The sequence below is a fragment of the Scyliorhinus torazame genome, chromosome 31, assembly GCF_047496885.1.
Source record: "Scyliorhinus torazame isolate Kashiwa2021f chromosome 31, sScyTor2.1, whole genome shotgun sequence".
Lineage (NCBI taxonomy): Eukaryota > Metazoa > Chordata > Chondrichthyes > Carcharhiniformes > Scyliorhinidae > Scyliorhinus > Scyliorhinus torazame.
The window spans coordinates 33,675,764-33,683,659 of NC_092737.1; positions in this window are offsets into that span (position 1 = coordinate 33,675,764).

Consider the following 7,896-nt stretch of genomic DNA (forward strand, 5'->3'; position numbering starts at 1 on the left):
ACTCTGTACAGTTACACAGTGAGAGATCCTCACCCTGCTGAATAAACAATGACTGTACAGTTACACAGCGAGTGATCCTCACAATGAATAAACAGTGACTCTGTACAGTTACACAGTGAGTGATCCCCACCCTGCTGAATAAACAGTGACTCTGTACATAGAACATAGAACATAGAAAATACAGCACAGAACAGGCCCTTCAGCCCACGATGTTGTGCCGAATCTTTGTCCTAGATTAATCATAGATTATCATTGAATTTACAGTGCAGAAGGAGGCCATTCGGCCCTTTGAGTCTGCACCGGCTCTTGGAAAGAGCACCTACCCAAACTCAACACCTCCACCCAACACCAAGGGCAATTGTGGACATTAAGGGCAATTTATCATTGGCCAATCCACCTAACCTGCACATCTTTGGACTGTGGGAGGAAACCGGAGCACCCGGAGGAAACCCACGCAGACACGGGGAGGACGTGCAGACTCCGCACAGACAATGACCCAAGCCGGAATCGAACCTGGGACCCTGGAGCTGTGAAGCAATTGTGCTATCCACAATGCTACCGTGCTTCCCTTAAGAACAAATAAATCTACACTATATCATTTTACCGTAATCCATGTACCTATCCAATAGCTGCTTGAAGGTCCCTAATGTTTCCGACTCAACTACTTCCGCAGGCAGTGCATTCCATGCCCCCACTACTCTCTGGGTAAAGAACCTACCTCTGATATCCCTCCTATATCTTCCACCTTTCACCTTAAATTTATGTCCCCTTGTAATGGTTTGTTCCACCCGGGGAAAAAGTCTCTGACTGTCGACTCTATCTATTCCCCTGATCATCATATAAACCTCTATCAAGTCCCCCCTCATCCTTCTCCGTTCTAATGAGAAAAGGCCTAGCACCCTCAACCTTTCCTCGTAAGACCTACTCTCCATTCCAGGCAACATCCTGCTAAATCTTCTTTGCACCTTTTCCAAAGCTTCCACATCCTTCCTAAAATGAGGCGACCAGAACTGTACACAGTACTCCAAATGTGGCCTTACCAAAGTTTTGTACAGCTGCATCATCACCTCACGGCTCTTAAACTCAATCCCTCTATTAATGAACGCGAGCACACCATAGGCCTTCTTCACAGCTCTATCCACTTGAGTGGAAACTTTCAAAGATGTATGAACATAGACCCCAAGATCTCTCTGCTCCTCCACATTGCCAAGAACTCTACCGTTAACCCTGTATTCCGCATTCATATTTGTCCTTCCAAAATGGACAACCTCACACTTTTCAGGGTTAAACTCCATCTGCTACTTCTCAGCCCAGCTCTGCATCCTATCTATGTCTCTTTGCAGCCGACAACAGCCCTCCTTACTATCCACAACTCCACCAATCTTCGTATCGTCTGCAAATTTACTGACCCACCCTTCAACTCCCTCATCCAAGTCATTAATGAAAATCACAAACAGCAGAGGACCCAGAACTGATCCCTGCGGTACGCCACTGGTAACTGGGATCAAGGCTGAATATTTGCCATCCACCACCACTCTCTGACTTCTATCGGTTAGCCAGTTCGTTATCCAACTGGCCAAATTTCCCACTATCCCATGCCTCCTTACTTTATGCATAAGCCTACCATGCGGAACTTTATCAAATGCCTTACTAAAATCCATGTACACTACATCCACTGCTTTACCTTCATCCACATGCTTGGTCACCTCCTCAAAGAATTCAATAAGACTTGTAAGGCAAGACCTACCCCTCACAAATCCGTGCTGACTATCCCTATCAAGCAGTGTCTTTCCAGATGCTCAGAAATCCTATCCTTCAGTACCCTTTCCATTACTTTGCCTACCACCGAAGTAAAACTAACTGGCCTGTAATTCCCAGGGTTATCCCTAGTCCCTTTTTTGAACAGGGGCACGACATTCGCCACTCTCCAATCCCCTGGTACCACCCCTGTTGACAGTGAGGACGAAAAGATCATTGCCAACGGCTCTGCAATTTCATCTCTTGCTTCCCATAGAATCCTTGGATATATCCCGTCAGGCCCGGGGGACTTGTCCATCCTCAAGTTTTTCAAAATGCCCAACACATCTTCCTTCCTAACAAGTATTTCCTCGAGCTTACCAATCTGTTTCACACTGTCCTCTCCAACAATATCGCCCCTCTCATTTGTAAATACAGAAGAAAAGTACTCGTTCAAGACCTCTCCTATCTCTTCAGACTCAATACACAATCTCCCGCTACTGTCCTTGATCGGACCTACCCTCGCTCTAGTCATTCTCATATTTCTCACACATGTGTAAAAGGCCTTGGGGTTTTCCTTGATCCTACCCGCCAAAGATTGTTCATGACCTCTCTTAGCTCTCCTAATCCCTTTCTTCAGTTCCCTCCTGGCTATCTTGTATCCCTCCAATGCCCTGCCTGAACCTTGTTTCCTCAGCCTTACATAAGTCTCCTTTTTCCTCTTAACAAGACATTCAACCTCTCTTGTCAACCATGGTTCCCTCACTCGACCATCTCTTCCCTGCCTGACAGGGACATACATATCAAGGACACGCAGCACCTGTTCCTTGAACAAGTTCCACATTTCACTTGTGTCCTTCCCTGCCAGCCTATGTTCCCAACTTATGCACTTCAATTCTTGTCTGACAACATCGTATTTACCCTTCCCCCAATTGTAAACCTTGCCCTGTTGCACGTACCTATCCCTCTCCATTACTAAAGTGAAAGTCACAGAATTGTGGTCACTATCTCCAAAATGCTCCCCCACTAACAAATCTATCACTTGCCCTGGTTCATGACCAAGTACTAAATCCAATATGGCCTCCCCTCTGGTCGGACAATCTACATACTGTGTTAGAAAAGCTTCCTGGACACACTGCACAAACACCACCCCATCCAAACTATTTGATCTAAAGAGTTTCCACTCAATATTTGGGAAGTTAAAGTCGCCCATGACTACTCCCCTATGACTTCTGCACCTTTCCAAAATCTGTTTCCCAATCTGTTCCTCCACATCTCTGCTACTATTGGGGGGCCTATAGAAAACTCCTAACAAGGTGACTGCTCCTTTCCTATTTCTGACTTCAACCCATACTACCTCAATAGGGTGATACTCCTCGCACTGCCTTTCTGCAGCTGTTATACTATCTCTAATTAATAATGCCACCCCCCCCCCACCTCTTTTACCACCCTCCCTAATCTTATTGAAACATCTATAACCAGGGACCTCCAACAACCATTTCTGCCCCTCTTCTATCCAAGTATCCGTGATGGCCACCACATCGTAGTCCCAAGTACCGATCCATGCCTTAAGTTCACCCACCTTATTCCTGATGCTTCTTGCGTTGAAGTATACACACTTCAACCCATCTCCGTGCCTGCAAGTACTCTCCTTTGTCAGTGTTCCCTTCCCCACTGCCTCATGACACGCTTTGGCGTCCTGAATATCGGCTACCTTAGTTGCTGGACTACAAATCCGGTTCCCATTCCCCTGCCAAATTAGTTTAAACCCTCCCGAAGAGTACTAGAAAACCTCCCTCCCAGGATATTGGTGCCCCTCTGGTTCAGATGCAACCCGTCCTGCTTGTACAGGTCCCACCTTCCCCAGAATGCGCTCCAATTATCCAAATACCTGAAGCCCTCCCTCCTACACCATTCCTGCAGCCACGTGTTCAACTGCACTCTCTCCCTATTCCTAGCCTCGCTATCACGTGGCACCGGCAACAAACCAGAGATGACAACTCTGTCTGTCCTGGCTTTTAACTTCCAGCCTAACTCCCTAAACTTGTTCATTACCTCCACATCCCTTTTCCTACCTATGTCGTTGGTACCAATGTGCACCACGACTTCTGGCTGCTCGCCCTCCCCCTTAAAGATCCTGAAGACACGATCCGAGACATCCCTGGCCCCGGCACCCGGGAGGCAATATACCTTCCGGGAGTCTCGCTCGCGACCACAGAATCTCCTATCTATTCCCCTAACCATTGAATCTCCTACAAGTATGGCTTTTCTATTCTCCCCCCTTCGCTTCTGAGCCCCAGAGCCAGACTCAGTGCCAGAGACCTGGCCGCTAGGGCCTTCCCCCGGTAGGTCATCGCCCCCAACAGCATCCAAAACGGTATACTTGTTTTGAAGGGGAACGGCCACGAGGGATCCCTGCACTGTCTGCCTGTTTGTTTTTTTCCCTCTGACTGTGACTGATCCTCACACTGAATAAACAGTGACTCTGTACAGTTACACAGTGAGTGATACTCACCCTGAATAAACAGTTACTCTGTACAGTTACACAGTGAGTGATCCTCACCCTGAATAAACAGTGGCTCTGTACAGTTACACAGTGAATGATCCTCACCCTGCTGAATAAACAGTGACTCTGTACAGTTACACGGTGAGTGATCCTCACCCTGAATAAACAGTGACTCTGTACAGTTACACAGCGAGTGATCCTCACCCTGAATAAACAGTGACTCTGTACAGTTACACAGTGAGTGATCCTCACCCTGCTGAATAAACAGTGACTCTGTACAGTTACACAGTGAGTGATCCTCACACTGAATAAACAGTGACTCTGTACAGTTACACAATGAGTGATCCTCACCCTGCTGAATAAACAGTGACTCTGTACAGTTACAGTGAGTGATCGTCACCCTGCTGAATAAACAGTGACTCTGAACAGTTACACAGTGAGTGATCCTCACCGTGCTGAATAAACAGTGACTCTGTACAGTTACACAGTGAGTGATCCTCACCCTGAATAAACAGTGACTCTGTACAGTTACACAGTGAGTGATCCTCACCCTGCTGAATAAACAGTGGCTCTGTACAGTTACACAGTGAGTGACCCTCACCCTGAATAAACAGTGACTCTGTACAGTTACACAGTGAGTGATCCTCACCCTGAATAAACAGTGACTCTGTACAGTTACACAGTGAGTGATCCTCACACTGAATAAACAGTGAATCTGTACAGTTACACAGTGAGTGATCCTCACCCTGAATAAACAGTGACTCTGTACAGTTACACAGTGAGTGATCCTCACCATGCTGAATAAGCAGTGACTCTGTACAGTTACACAGTGAGTGATCCTCACACTGAATAAACAGTGACTCTGTACAGTTACACAGTGAGTGATCCTCACCCTGCTGAATAAACAGTGACTCTGTGCAGTGACACAGTGAGTGATCCTCACCCTGAATAAACAGTGACTCTGTGCAGTGACACAGTGAGTGATCCTCACCCTGAATAAACAGTGACTCTGTACAGTTACACAGTGAGTGATCCTCATCCTGAATAAACAGTGACTCTGTACAGTTACACAGTGAGTGACCCTCACACTGAATAAACAGTGACTCTGTACAGTTACACAGTGAGTGATCCTTACCCTGAATAAACAGTGACTCTGTCCAGTTACACAGTGAGTGATCCTCACCCTGAATAAACAGTGTCTCTGTACAGTTACACAGTGAGTGATCCTCACCCTGCTGAATAAACAGTGACTCTGTACAGTTGCACAGTGAGTGATCCTCACCCTGCTGAATAAACAGTGAAGCTGTACAGTTACACAGTGAGTGATCCTCACCCTGAATAAACAATGACTCTGTACAGTTACACAGTGAGTGATCCTTATCCTGAATAAACAGTGACTCTGTACAGTTACACAGTGAGTGATCCTCACCCTGAATAAACAGTGACTCTGTACAGTGACAGTGAGTGATCCTCACCCTGAACAAACAGTGACTCTGTTCAGTGACACAGTGAGTGATCCTCACCCTGCTGAATAAACAGTGACTCTGTACAGTTACACAGTGAGTGACCCTCACCCTGAATAAACAGTGACTCTGTACAGTTACACAGTGAGTGATCCTCACCCTGCTGAATAAACAGTGACTCTGTACAGTTACACAGTGAGTGACCCTCACCCTGAGTAAACAGTGACTCTGTACAGTTACACAGTGAGTGATCCTCACCCTGCTGAATAAACAGTGACTCTGTACAGTTACACAGTGAGTGATCCTCACCCTGAATAAACAGTGACTCTGTACAGTGACAGTGAGTGATACTCACCCTGAATATATAGTGACTCTGTACAGTGACACAGTGAGTGATCCTCACCCTGCTGAATAAAGTGACTTTGTACAGTTACACAGTGAGTGATCCTCACCCTGCTGAATAAACAATGACTCCGTGCAGTTCCACAGTGAGTGATCCTCATCCTGAATAAACAGTAACTCTGTACAGTGACACAGTGAGTGATACTCACCCTGAATAGACAGTGACTCTGTACAGTTACACAGTGAGTGATCCTCACCCTGCTGAATAAACAGTGACTCTGTACAGTTCCGTAGTGAGTGATCCTCATCCTGAATAAACAGTGACTCTGTACAGTTACACAGTGAGTGATCCTCACCCTGCTGAATAAACAGTGACTCTGTACAGTTACACAGTGAGTGATCCTCATCCTGAATAAACAGTGACTCTGTACAGCTACACAGTGAGTGATCCTCATCCTGAATAAACAGTGACTCTGTGCAGTTCCGCAGTGAGTGATCCTCATCCTGAATAAACAGTGACTCTGTACAGTGACACAGTGAGTGATACTCACCCAGAATATACAGTGACTCTGTACAGTTACACAGTGAGTGATCCTCACCCTGCTGAATAAACAGTGATTCTGTACAGTTAGACAGTGAGTGATCCTCATCCTGAATAAACAGTGACTCTGTACAGTGACACAGTGAGTGATACTCACCCTGAATGTACAGTGACTCTGTACAGTTACACAGTGAGTGATCCTCACCCTGCTGAATAAACAGTGACTCTGTACAGTTACACAGTGAGTGATCCTCACCCTGCTGAATAAACAGTGACTGTGTACAGTTACACAGTGAGTGATCCTCACCCTGAATAAACAGTGACTCTGTACAGTTACACAGTGAGTGATCCTCACCCTGAATAAACAGTGACTCTGTACAGTTACACAGTGAGTGATCCTCACTCTCCAAAAAAACAGAGACTGTGTACAGTTACACAGTGAGTGATCCTCACCCTGCTGAATAAACAATGACTCTGTACTGTTACACTGTGAGTGACCCTTATCCTGAATAAACAGTGACTCTGTACAGTTACACAGTGAGTGATCCTCACCCTGAATAAACAGTGACTCTGTACAGTTACACAGTGAGTGATCCTCACCTTGAATAAACAGTGACTCTGTACAGTTACACAGTGAGTGATCCTCACCCTGAATAAACAGTGACTATGTACAGTTACACAGTGAGTGATCCTCAGTCTGCTGAATAAACAGTGACGCTGTACAGTTACAGTGAGTGATCCTCACCCTGCTGAATAAACAGTGACTCTGTACAGTTACACAGCGAGTGATCCTCACCCTGAATAAACAGTGTCTGTACAGTTACACAGTGAGTGATCCTTACCCTGCTGAATAAACAGTGACACTGTACAGTTACACAGTGAGTGAACCTCACCCTGAATAAACAGTGACTCTGTACAGTTACACAGAGAGTGATCCTCACCCTGAATAAACAGTGACTCTGTACAGTTACACAGTGAGTGATCCTCACCCTGAATAAACAGTGACTCTGTACAGTTACACAGTGAGTGATCCTCACCCTGAATAAACAGTGAATCTGTACAGTTACACAGTGAGTGATCCTCACCCTGAATAAACAGTGACTCTGTACAGTTATACAGTGAGTGATCCTCACCCTGAATAAACAATGACACTCTACAGTTACACAGTGAGTGAGCCTCACCCTGAATAAACAGTGACTCTGTACAGTTACACAGTGAGTGATCCTCAGTCTGCTGAATAAACAGTGACGCTGTACAGTTACAGTGAGTGATCCTCACCCTGCTGAATAAACAGTGACTCTGTACAG